The sequence below is a fragment of the Phodopus roborovskii genome, unplaced genomic scaffold (assembly GCF_943737965.1).
Source record: "Phodopus roborovskii unplaced genomic scaffold, PHOROB, whole genome shotgun sequence".
NCBI lineage: Eukaryota > Metazoa > Chordata > Mammalia > Rodentia > Cricetidae > Phodopus > Phodopus roborovskii.
Window position 1 is genome coordinate 34,030,000 of NW_026126517.1, and position 13,273 is coordinate 34,043,272.

At 46.6% G+C, this 13,273-nt stretch overlaps 1 long non-coding RNA gene across 1 annotated transcript; it reads right to left on the reverse strand.

The window, feature by feature from the left end:
• Positions 1 to 8,620: 8,620 nt before the first annotated feature.
• LOC127231659 (uncharacterized) lies at positions 8,621 to 9,912 on the reverse strand. The gene is made up of 2 exons (XR_007835293.1): positions 9,807 to 9,912; positions 8,621 to 8,825 (listed from the first exon to the last, which is right to left on the reverse strand). It is a non-coding gene; the product is annotated as an uncharacterized LOC127231659 (long non-coding RNA).
• Positions 9,913 to 13,273: the final 3,361 nt, after the last annotated feature.

A 13,273-nucleotide genomic window follows, 5' to 3' on the forward strand; every position in this document is an offset into this window, starting at 1 on the left:
AACCCAGCACTCAGGAGGCTGAGGCAGCCTGGTCTACAGAGTGAGTTCCAGGACAGCCAGGGCTGTTACACAGAGAAACTCTATCTCGGAAAACCAAAAGAAGAAAAAGAACAGACAAGAACGCTTGGTGCTCTTTCAGAGACCCTGAGTTTGATTCCCAGCACCTAGGTAGATAGCTCACCACTGCCTATTAACTCGATCACCAAGGGATCAAGGATACACTCTCTGGACTCCGCCCACATTCACAGATGCAAGTGGTACAGGTAAACTAGTCTCCCCTTAGCCCTAGGAGGTGAAATTGGCCAAAAGGCAGAAAGGGATTAAGTAGGTAAATTCTTAGACTTCAAGAGACAGTTTTTGTTTTTGACTTCTGGACACATGCCTATACAGAGCCACAGGCCATAGAGCCTGCTGTGTCCCCAAGGATTGCTGGGGACTGCAACACATATGGCCACTTGTGTTCCACCTTCCCTGCCTTCCTTCCTCTTTCCCTTACCCTCAGCATGCATATGCTTCACTGCCCAGAAACACTAGCATCTTCATCCTTACACCAAGCTGTTGCCTAGAGGACAGTGACACATCTGACTGACATCATTACTCCTCCCCCACACCACTCACTGTGCCTTTTGCCTCACATCTGAATTGAGACTCTTCCTCACAGCCTCCTCCCAGACACATGTGTCTTATTATTATTTAGGTAGGGGTGTGTGTGTGTGTGTGTGTGTGTGTGTGTGTGTGTGTGTGTGTGTAATAGTCTCAGCCTCACATAGCCCAGGCTGTCCTCAAACTCAGTGTGTAGCTGAGAATGATCTTAAACACTTGATCTTCCCCACCTTCTGGGTGCCAGGATTGCAGGTGTGGGCAGCCACATTGGCTTGAGTCATAATTTATGCCAAGCTTTAGGACTGCTGAGGAACAGCATGTATCCTATGTGGGAGCAAGTGCTGGCCTCCACAGTGGGGACCTGGTGTGGTTTGAATATTGGAGTCTCCCTCAAATTGATACATTGAAACCTAATCCTGGCTGCAACGGCCTGAAGACTTGAAGAGGTAGGGCCTGCAGGAGGTGGTTGATAGAAAATCACTCTTGAGGAGGATTGATACCTGTGCTAGTTAGCTTTTCTGGCTGTGACAAATTCCTTAAATACTTAAAAGGAGGAAAGGAGCTGGGTATGGTAGAACATGCTATAATTTCAGCAGTTGGAAGGTGGACACAGGAGGATTAGGAGTCCAAGGTCAGTCCAGGCTACTTCTTGAGCTCAAGTCCTGGCTTAGGCTATATGAGCTACATGATCTCAGAATATCAAAAGGAAAACAAACAAAATAAAAAAAGCAGGGGGGGCAGATTTATTTACTTGGTTCATATTCTCTTTCTTTTTTTTTTTTTTTTTTTTTTTTTTTTGTTGATGGTGTTTAGTTTTGTTTTTGAGGCAGGGTCTCACTCTGTAGCCCTGACTGGCCTGGAACTCACCCTGCCTCTCAAGTGCTAGGGTTAAAGGCATGCACTACCACGTCTGGCTTCAACTCACATTTTCAAAGGTCTTAGTTCATGGTCATCAGGCTCCATTGTTTGAGGTTCATATGAGGCAGAAGGAGCATCATGGTGAGGACCAAAGTGCAGACAGAAAGAAGCCAGGATAAAATACGCTTTTCAGAGGCACACTCCCAGCCTCCCCTTCCTCCAACCAGGCTCCATCTCCCATGGTCCCGCCCTTTCCCAACAGTGCATTCAAATCTAGAATTCATAGTGTATTAAACCATTCATTTAAGGCAGAGCTCTCAGAATCCAATAGGTACCCAGAGTTCTTTCCTAATCCCCTAGGCATAACAAGCTAATCAAACAGACATCAAGATTAACATGACAGTTTCCTTATCAGCTCTGGGGAGCATGTTTGCTTTTTCAGGTCTGTGAGGACACAGAATGTGCTACCTGTGTTTGTTTTTGAGACAGAGTATCACATAACCCAGGCTTGATGATGACCTTGTCTGTCTGATCTACCTGCCTCCACCTCCCAAATTCTGGGATTAGAGGCACACAGCACTATGCCCAGTTAATGTGGTGCTGGGGACCAAACCTAGGGCTTCCAGGCCCTGCAAGTGCTGTACCACACATCTCTGGGTCTCTGCTGCAGTCTTGACATTACACTTCCTGGACTCCAGAACTGCCAGATATGTTTCTGGTTTTGGCTACCGTTGTTATTTTTGTTTTGCTTTTCTGAGACAAGATCTTATTCTGTAACTGTGGTTGACCTGAAACTCACCTTGGAGGTCGCACAGGCCTTATGTTCTTGACCCTCCTGTCTCTGCCTCCCAAGTCCTGGGGTTACAAGAAAACAATACCTCACCCATCTCTGTTCTTTATAAATACCAGTCTGAGGTACTGTATTATCACAGCCTGACTAGACTAAGGCAGGACCTAACTCTCTTTTTGTTATCAATTCCTATGGTAGGGGTGGTATTTTGTATCAACAGTCAATTCTGATAAGCCGAATGGTATTCAAGAATCCAGTTCAGAAACTGTCTACCTGAAGCTAGAATCGGGTCTCACAGAATTGTCTCACCTAAGATGCTAGCCACAGCCAGGTGTGCTTCCATACTTCAGTGATCTTTGGGAGGTTGTAAATATCTTTTTGGTTTTGTTTCTGTTTTTGTTTTTTCCGAGACATGGTTTCTCTGTGTAGCCCTGGCTGTCCTGTAACTCAACTCTGTAGATCACACTGTCCTCAAACTCAGAGGTCCCCCTGCCTCTACCTCCTAAGTGCTAGGAATAAAGGTGTACACCAGCACACAGCAAGAAGGTTGTAAAATATAAACTTGGCACAGCTGCACATAAAGACCCTGCCTCAATAACACAGATATAAAGGATACCAGCTACAAATTCGATTGGTTACCCATATTTTATTTATTTAGTTTTGGGGGAGTTTATGCAACCTTGGCTATCCTGGAACTTGTTATGTAGACCAGTCTGGCTGTCTCCTGAGTGATGGGATTAGAGTGATGTGCCACCATGTCTGGTTGGTAGAATTATGGGTTTGAGTGTTTTTCTGCATGCATCTAAGTGTAACCCCATGTGAACAGGGCCCTCTGCAGCCAGAAAAGGTCACAGAATTCCTGGAACTCGAGTTATAGATGGTTGTGAGCTACACCTGAATGCTGGGAATTGAACCCAGGTCTTCTAGAAGGTAGTGATTTTAACTGCTGAGCCAGTTCTCCAGTCCTTGGGATACTGTGTTTTGTTTTGTGATAAGGTCTGAATATGTATTCCAGGCTGGCCTTGAACTCATGGGTAATCCTCCTGCCTCAGCATTCTGAATGCTGGGATTACAGGAGTATGCTTGAAGGGACCAGACCCTCATCCAGCGCCCTGCTTTAGCAGCCATGACAGGCTGCAGAAAAGATCCAGCAAGATATAGACCTCTGACTCAGCACGTGTTGCTGAGTTTCCTTGGTCCTGCCCTAGTCACTAGGAGATCAGATACTCCATGTGGCAAGGAACCAATCAGAAGTTAGCTGGCCAGCTCTGGACTTGCTTTATGGTCAAAGTGATGTGCAGAGCATAGCAACTACCCTGGGCGGGTCTATAGGCCATAGCAACCAGTTAACCAATCAACACAGGACAGGTTGCCCAAGCCTGGGACTGTTGTGTACCTCTAGACACTCCCCTTGCTCTACCAGGTAAATACTCTGCCTCGCAGTTTCTCCGGATCCTTCTCACTCACACCTGCCAGGTCAGAGGGATGGAAGACCCGAGTTAACACATTTAACTTGTTAAATAATGGAAGACTCTTTGCTTTTGCATTGGAATGAGTTTATTGGTGGTTTTGGGGTTCAGAATTTGGGCACAACATGCTACTTTTGGGTTACTCATATTTCTGCTAAGCCACCTACACATTGAAGTTTTCCATAATCTTCAGATCCAGCAAATGTACTAGAACAATTCACAGAATTTGTATAAACACTGTTCTGACATTTACCAGTAAATGGATATAAAGAACACACAACTGTGTAGCCAGATGGGAGAGGTGGTTAGAGAGCAGCAGTTGGGGAGAAGGGTGAAGCTTCACTGGGCACACTGCACCACCCAAGTGTTTAGTGACCTAGAAGGCCTGAGAAAGTCATGGTTCAAGAGTTTTATCTAGTGGCTATCATTGTCTAGATGGTCTCTGAGTGCCTGGGATTGTGTGTAAACCACCTTGCTTGGTCAAGTCTGCATTCCTTCCTTCCTTCCTTCCTTCTTTCTTTCCTTCCTTCCTTCCTTCCTTCCTTCCTTCCTTCCTTCCTTCCTTCCTTCCTTCCAAGACAGGGTTTCTCTGTGTGATCGCCCAGGCTGTCCTAGAACTCTGTAGACCAGGCTGGCCTCAAACTCACAGAGATCCACTTGCCTCTGCCTCTGCTGGGATTAAAGGTGTGTGCCACCAACTCCTGGCTGCTTTGTCAAGTTTTTATAACCCAATATCTAGGCTCCTCCTCTTCCCAGCCTTCCTGGTAATCAGCCCTGTCCTGTAGTTATCTATGGGATCCACCCGAACTGCCTTATTAGCATAGACTCAGATATGATGGAAAGGGGATTTTTTAAGTAAAACACATGACTGACCGTGGAAAGTCCAAGATTTTAGGAGCTCTGTGTGTGATATCATATATGTGAAATATATATTTATGCAATATTTTAATTATACCACACTTTTACCATTTTTTTTTCACCATAGTTGCTTATATACAAGTTAGCTAAACTATCGGTAGTGATAGGATTAGAACACATGTTGCTACACAGATCCTCAAATCTGGTTCTAAGTTAGATAAATACAGATTAGGCAACACTCCCCCTGGGAAGCTGATAAGATACTGTTTGTGGTCATCATATCACCAGGACTTCAGACTCACAATTCTGCTGTCACATGTTCATTCATACCTTGCCTCTAAATATCCAGAATAAGGGCCAGGAAGATGACAGAAAAAGGCAAGGAGAGTCAGAAAGGCTAAGCAACTGGCCCAGAGTCACACAGCAACATGGTGTTGGAGGTAGGTGAAATACACAAGACCGCAGTCCAACTTCCCCTGTAGCAAACAGTTTCTTCCTATGGTATATTCTTTCTGTTGGCCATTTACATGATTCTGCTCAAGCTGGTATCCTCCTCCATGGCACCTCAGCCTTGGGAATGAGACCCATGAGAGATCTACTCCACACTGAAGACAGAAACTGGACCAGACCAAGGTTTGCCCCTAGAGACAGAGCTCGAATTAAGACTCCAGAGGTTTCAGCCTACCCCAAACTCATACATTGAGCTCTGGATCAGCTGGGGTCAGCTTGCAGCTCTACTGGTTCCCCATATCTGCTTACTTTACCTCTCCAGGCCTTCCTTCTTGTACTTGCAAAAGCTGGTGTTCACAGATGTGACTAAAAAACAATCATCTTAGTAAAGGCAGAGGGAGCCCTGGGAGACAGATGGGTGATACGATAGCTTTGTCAAGCCCGTTTAGGCAACTGCTTATCTTGGTAGATTATTCCTCTAACAACCTCATGACAAAAGTCGATCTGCCCTGGTTGGGAAACTCCAGTGCCCCCAGGGAGTAGATTCATGGCATCTACATTCTTTTGGGAGGCTCTGCTTTGAGAGGGGTTAGGAGGAAGTTTTTATTTATTGACTTGCAAATGTCCTCAGTTCAAATAATCCTTGTGCCACAGTGGCACATTTTGTACTTTCACGTCTCTGTGGGGAAAGAGTAGGGTAGGAAAGAAGGGATACCTGTCAGTTTCCCAGCCACTGTCCAGAACATGGTACCTGGAAGAAGTCCAGCACTAGGTAGGGCCTCAGCTTCTTATCAGAGTGTGCTGCGGGGCAGAAAACCATTACATCTCCTCCACTCTGAGGCAATGTGGTTGCTTCAGGCTACCACAGAAGCACTCATCATAGGATCTGAGCTGGGCCAGGGAGCATTGCTGGGCTGGGAGGCCCATGATTAAAGATCTAGTCAACCCATTCCTCTGTCACTCTCTGAGTCTTCATGGTAGAGCTAAAGTCAAGCCAGTAGTACACCCAACAAATGTGACTCGCATGAGTCATTATTTAAACATCTCTCCTCTACATGGTTACACAGTAAAGATCATGAAACTAAACACATAGATTTCATAATTGCTGTGGCCTGAATGTGGGCGTGTCCTCACAGATCCATATGTTGAAACCTAATTCCCAAAGTGATAATATTAAGAGATAGTGTGAGAAACTCTTTTTGTCTATCAAAGGTGGGTAACTCACCAACAGCCAATATTCCATAAATCACCTTTTAAATTTTCCATGCAATTTTTCTAAGACAGGGTTTCTCTGTAGCTGCCTGTCATGGAACTTGCTCTGTAGACCAGGCTGGCCTCAAACTCACAAAGATCCTCCTGTCTCTGCTTCAATTAAAGTCATGACCCTTCACTGCCAGGCTTCATGAAATATTTTAATCTCCCCACTAAGACTTTTATTTACTCAAAGGCCCTATTGCATTTCAGGAACTTGATGAACCAGATCAGCCAACCCCCTCATTCTTCCTTTCATTTCCTCCCTCCAATTTCCAAATAGCTAATCAGTACACCATGAAAGTTGAACTTTATTCATTCAATGACAAACAGCTCCTCTTGTATTAGAGGTAAAAGATAAAGGCCATTGTGGTCATGCATGCTGCTTGCCAGCACAGTTTGGGCTGTGGTGCACCCTTTTTGCAAAAAGAAATTGCCTTTGCCAGGTTACATTTGTTCTGTTTGGGTGCATTTTGTGCAACAGCAAGAATATTCTTTCCCAATAACAGGCATTGGAGAGGTGATTAAGCCAGGACAGCTCTGCTTAACTCTTTGTTAAGTCTCAAAGAAACCTGGGACAAGACTCACTCAGTACCTGTGGCTCCTTCCAGCATTCCCCCCACCCTTCCCCGTCCCCTAAACCTCTCCTTCCCAGAGGCTGAGCTTCCCTTCCCTTCTTCCTTTCACAAAGCCTGATCCCTAGATAACTCAGCCATTTTGGCTCCACTGGTCTCTTGGCCCTTGGCGGCCCCTCTCTTGTTCTCTCTCACCCTCTCTCTTGCCAGGTCCAGTTTAATCTGGCAGCCATGTTCAGCCTGAACTCTCCACTTTGCCTGACTTCTCCCTTATAGCTACAATAAAAATCTTGTCCATACTTTGGGAGAAGTCATATCTGCCTCCCTCCCTCCCTTTCTTTCTTCCTTCCTTTCTTTCTTTTTAACTCATCTGGTGCAGAAATCTGGGATAGGCATGTATGAGTTTCTTTCCAACAGGCTCAGCCTCTCTGAACCAAGCTGAGGTGTACACTAAAGTTTCTGTTCTGCCTGGCCTCTTAGTCCCAAATAAATACACAGAGGCTTCTATTATTTATAAAACTGTTGGCCGAGGCTAGGACTATCAGCAATCAGTGTTTTATTCACTAACTAATAACAGAGACACATATGCAGAAGGACATCCCCCACATCTGATTCCAGATTCTAGAGTCCGCCTCTTCAGCTGCCTCTTTCTTCCACCTGCTCTAGGCATCCATCTCTCCTCACTTACACCGTAAGTGTCCTCTCTCTGGTTCCTAGAACCCGCTATGCCCTTTGGGGTGCCCAATGCATGCATGGTCATCACCCTACTACCGTATCCAGAGTACCCACCATGTCTCACTATCATGCCCTCTGGAGTTCCCACCACGTGTGCCCCACACATGGGCAACTCTGTTTACATTCCTACTCACTCTCTTCCCTCCCTTTCCCAAAAGCCTCTCCCAGTCCACCTCTTCAGCTGTTTTCTCCCCTCATGCTTGGACCACTCATCTCTCCTAGATTAGGTTAAGTGTCACCATGGAGCTAACTGCTTTGAATGCTTTTACTACAAAGCCACACTGGTGTGCCCGGATGCTCTTCTCATCCTACTGGGCCCACATCATGTAGAAAGGGACGTCTCCCCTCTGCGATTTGGAACATTTCCCTCTGGCAAATCTCTCAGTCTGTTTGGGAATACCCACGATTAAAATTCTTGCACCAGCTGGGTGGTGGTGGTGCATGCCTTTAATCCCAGCACTTGGAAGGCAAGGCAGGTGGATCTCTGTGAGTTCGAGGCCAGCCCAGTCCACAAATCAAGTTCTAGGACAGCTAGGACTGCTATAAGGAGAAACATTCTTGTCACCACAGAATTTATCCTCTCTTCTCCCTTGTGGCTCTCTCTCAGCATCTTCCTGGAATTTCCTCACCCCCTAGGGGGTTTCCTGCTGAGTTCGGAGGTTTCTCTATACTCCTGGGCCTATACTGCAACTCTTTCTCTGCTTCTTCTTCAGAAAGAATGCATGTACTTTTCTTTCTCCTTTTCTCTCTTGCTCCTACCAGCCCTCCCCCAGTGGGGTCCCCCTGACTTAATCATGACTGGAGAACCTATCACTGACATGTCCCGAGGTGTGGCCCTAACATCTGGGCTGTGGCTCGATCCAATCAAGTTGATGATCAAGATGAACCATGACACATGGTAGTTTGTGCTCTTCCACTCAGCTATGCCCTCAACCACCGTTAAACGCACGCGCGCATGCACACACACACACACACACACACACACACACACACAAATAAAACCCTGTTAACACAGAAAGTAATAGACTGAAGCAGTTCAAAATTATATTTCTTTTTTTTCTTTGTTGCTCTCTGTGTGTCTTATTGCATTTTCTGGTTTATTTTTTCTTTTGTTTGTTTGTTTTTTTGTTTGTTTTTGTGTTTTTTCCAAGTTACATTCCTTTGCATCTGCACTCACTGTGCTGTAGTCCATAATTTAGAACTCATGGTGGTTTGTGCACATGGTCTTGACAGCATCTAGGAGGTAGAGGCAGAATGAAAATCACAAGATCATCTACATATACATGTAATTCCTGGGCTACAATAGGGCTTATATAAAAAAGAGGGGGTGGATAGCAGCTAACATGATGGAGAGACCATTAGGAATTACAAATTACAATTATGTGCTTGCAGCTCAAGCTGCAGGTGGACAGCAGGAAATTACTTTCTTTCATATAAAGAAAAAAAGAACTTAAATTACTTTCATGCAAAATGCTATATCGTTCAACAATAAGCACTAAAGATGCCAGTCTGAAGCTCGTTTATTATTAGTATTAAGCAGCACATATAGCAGTTGTTTCCAATTTCAGCCAAGACAGACTTTTTCAGAGAGGAGCATTTTAGCACTATCATTGTTCAGAATTGCTGGTAGATGGTAAGAATAAAAGGCAGAAAGGCACTGCTGTACTTCATTAGAATAAAATCTGTCACCCTTGGGCCTGAGGCTGAGTAACACATAGCTGAAGATTGCTTCCTCCTTTCTCTGGTCTCCTAGACCTCAGTCCACATGAGAAGTCTAGTCTATAAAGAGGATTTGAATGGGAAAACCCAAGGTGTGAAAGGGAAGGACAGCCACTTGAGGATGACTGTTCACAACAGCTTCCTCAGGGCCCACTGGACAGACAGAGTACGGGGAGGCAGGGGCAGGCTGAGCCTGGGAAGGGTTTATTTGCAGCTCATTTGACTAGGCCTCTGATGCCTCATACTAAGTAAGGGTAGACAGACCTATAGGATCCCAGAACTCAGGAAGATTCCTTCTGGTCCTCACGCACCCCCTACCCTCACCCCATGCAGTGTCACAAACTCCAAAGGGCTCTCAGTGTTTCATCTGTGCAACAGCCTGGCCTTCTTTAGCCCTGCTGAGAAGCAGATACCCCTGAGAGGGGAAGTTCTCGGTTTTAAACTCTTATCTTTACCAGACACAAGTGTGGACTCCGGGAAGGGCCAGTCTTCACTCACCTGGGTCCAAGAGGCCGAAGACAGATGCAGTTCCACCCTGAAGAACCTGGGGGAAAGGCAGGGTGCTCACACAGATGGTGTGTGCTACAGACCTCCTTCCTGCCTTCACCTGAATGGGAAGACAAGCCAAGTGATGTAGACAGATGCAGGGCTGACTTCCCAGCTACCCTCCTGAGCATACATCTAAGGTTTTCTGGAAGCACTCATATCCCTGGCAGACAACTCTCTACTTGTACTCCTCCATGCCCCACAAAGCTTGTTCTAGGGGGAAATCCTTGAGCAGGAATCTACCTCCCTGGAATACAACTTGTTAGCTGGCAGAACCCTAAAAAACTGTCACGGCTGTGGGATTAATGGCATGATGTCTGCCCGACCAGTTCCAGATTACTATCAAATCCCTCCATCCTCCCTTGGGCACTACCTCTTGGACCTGTATCCAAAGTCTGCTGTTTATTAATCATTTCATAGTCTCTAAGGAACAGTGCCATGGGAGGGGTATAAGCTAAGGCTAGAAGGCCTGCCTGTCAGAGTTCTACAAGTTCGGGTGGAAACCACCCTTGCTCCTCAGAGGCAGATGGGAGTGGGACAAGGAAATCCCCCAGCCCCGGGGGGGGGGGGGGATGAGGGGCAGGGATAGAAGAGACAAGGAGGCAGGGAAAGTGGGCCCTCTTCTCACCCTGGGTGGTGAGATAACGTCAACTAAGCTATGTTGTCTTTTTGTTTGCTTTTGCTTTCCCAAAGAGAAATGAAGAAAGTAAGAGTTCCCAAACAGCCCTCTTGTCAGATAGCCGCCTGCCAGCTGCCCCAGAGGGGTCTATTGTAGTGAAGCAGGCCCAGTCTGGAGGGTTCAGGAGCCTCCTGCAACCACTCCAACCAGCACACACAGGCTGTCATGCAAGGGGGAAGAACTGGCCTGCCAGCGCTGGGCTTACTCCAGTCCCCTCCACGTGTACCTGGGGACTGCCTCAGCCTCCTGAGCGACTAAAACTGGACAGAGCAGGGCCTTAAGGTGTCCATCTCTGCAACAATATACCCTGAGGTAGTAAATCTCCCGGCACTTCTCCCAGCCTGAGCCTGGCCATTTGGGGTGAGGCGCCAGGGCCATTAGGCGTTAGGCATCATAAATCACTGGGTCAGGCGCGACTTCATTAGGGTCTGTCTGCCAGAGAGTGGGGGATTTTTTTCTTTTCTTTCTTTGCTTCTTCCTCTCCCTCCCCTTCCTCTTCCTCCTCCTCTTCCTTGTCTTCTTCGCCTGTCTGTGTAGATAACACTTGCTTGAGGAGCACAGCCACCCAGGAGCAGGTAGAAGGGGGTGATCCTGTCCCGTTGCCCATTTGAATAGCATTTGGACTTGCTCAACTGCAATACAGTTTCTGTTCCTCTGTCTCCTCCCAACTACATCCTCAGAGTGGCCCATTCAGCTATCTCCCTTATATAACTTCTTCCCACCAGGCACTTCCCTGAGAGGCAAACAGATGCAAGTCAACGGACCGCCCCGCTGACCTCACACCCTGAATGGACTGCACAGATAAGCTGGTGACTCCTTTCGGTGACACCGTGACCCCACATGATTCAGCTGCTTGCTGTAAACTCACCAATTAGAGCTCAGGAAAACCGTTTGGGTTCTACCCTGGGCCCCCAAAGGCTTTGCTTGCTGGCACTGTCTCCTCACTGGCTCTTCAGCACCGGTGCTATCTTTGAATGCACTGTTTAATGTTTTGTCAACTTGGCTGAGCTACAGTCCTCTGGGCAGAGGAAACCTCCACTGAGAAAATGCCTCCACCAGACTGGCAATTCGTGGAGGCGTTTCCTTGATTAATGATTGATGTGGAAGGACCCAGTCCACTGTGGGCGGTACCAGCCCTGGATATGTGGTCTTGGGTTGTATAAAAACGAGTAAGCTGAGAGGCAGGAGAAATGGCTCAGTGACTAAGAGGAGTGGCCACTCTTCCAGAGGCCCACGTTCCTAGTACCCACACTGTGGCTGATCATTGTTTGTGAACCCCGATTTCAGGAGATTCAGTGTAGTACACCCCCATATATATATGTAATAATAGACAATAAATCAAGCAAACCAGTAAGCAGTGTTCCCCCTTGGTCTCTGCTTCACTTCTCAATTCCAGGTTCCTGTCTTGCTTGAGTTCCTCCCTTGGCTTCTCTTAATGATAGGCTGTGATGGGGATGTGTAAACCAAAGTATCCCTGTTCTTTGAAAGTCTTTATCGTAGCAATACGAAGCCAACTTCTGCACCCTTAAGGCACCCCTCTTTCTTCCTGGAGCTGGAAGAATAAACAGTCTGTCCAGCAGTCTCCTCCATGTCATACCTGATCCACCACCAGGAACCGAGCACTCGTGTGTTGGAAACTCTTCCTTCTTACTTACTACACTCCAGACTCCAAGACCGAATTAGAAAAATAAATACATTGTAAGGAGTCTCAGTATTAATCTTGAGAGCAAGGAGTCAAGGGGCTCTAACAGGCCCGAGCATGGCACACATGGCTCTGGCAGGCTTTGCCCTCCCCCCCATCCCCTTGCCTTGTTAAAAACCCATTAGATTTCATGCCTACAGCTAGCCACCAAGGCCTACTCCCTTATTTGGCAACTCCCTCCTTTTGAGGCTGACCACCAAGGTCCAGCTATCAAAGTATTGAAATCCAGCGATCAAAAGCCCCCTTTGGCTCACCTAATTAACATGCCCAATTAAATTAAATGCCTTGCCCTAACACAGGGTTTCCCCCTTTACCTTTATAAACCATTTGCCTATGGGCTACGTCTGTCTCTTCTCTATCCAGAAGCAATCCTTTGTCCCTCTGGGGCAAATATCCCTTCCCTTTATCCCTTGTTCTTTTCCCCTTCTCCCTCATCCTCTATCTCCTGTGTTTCTCTTATTCCCTACTCTCTGTTTCTATGGGATAAATAAATCTTCGTTGTGCTGAGAACTTGGTCTTGGGGGTCCTGTGCCAATACCTATCTTTTCAGGAAGGATGTTCAAGGAGTTAGGCATAGTAAAGCCACTTCTCTGTAAAGAGGGACAAGAAAGATGACCCAGGGCCCAGGAAGGATGGCAGGATAGGGACAAGATAGCCCATGTCACCAAGAACACTGAGGCTTGAGCAAAGAGCTGTGGGAGATACTATTATGGGATATTTGATTGCACTGTGAACTCTGAGACTGTGTTAATAAAATTAACCTTGAGTCAGGGGTTGACAGAAATTAGCCATACAGAATACAGAGGAACCAGGGATATGGATAAAGACACAGAGGAAGGAGTATGGAGGGACTTAAAGATTCATGGCCCAGTTTGGCTTGAGATGGAAGGAAGGAGAGATGATCTCCTGCTGGGTCTCCAGACAAAAAGGAAGGTCACCTGGTTGCCTCTGGGCTTCTTTGATCTAGCAGGGTTTCACCCCTTATTTGATTCCTGGGTCTTTATTGGTAAACAGAACAACTTAGACCAAAACAACATA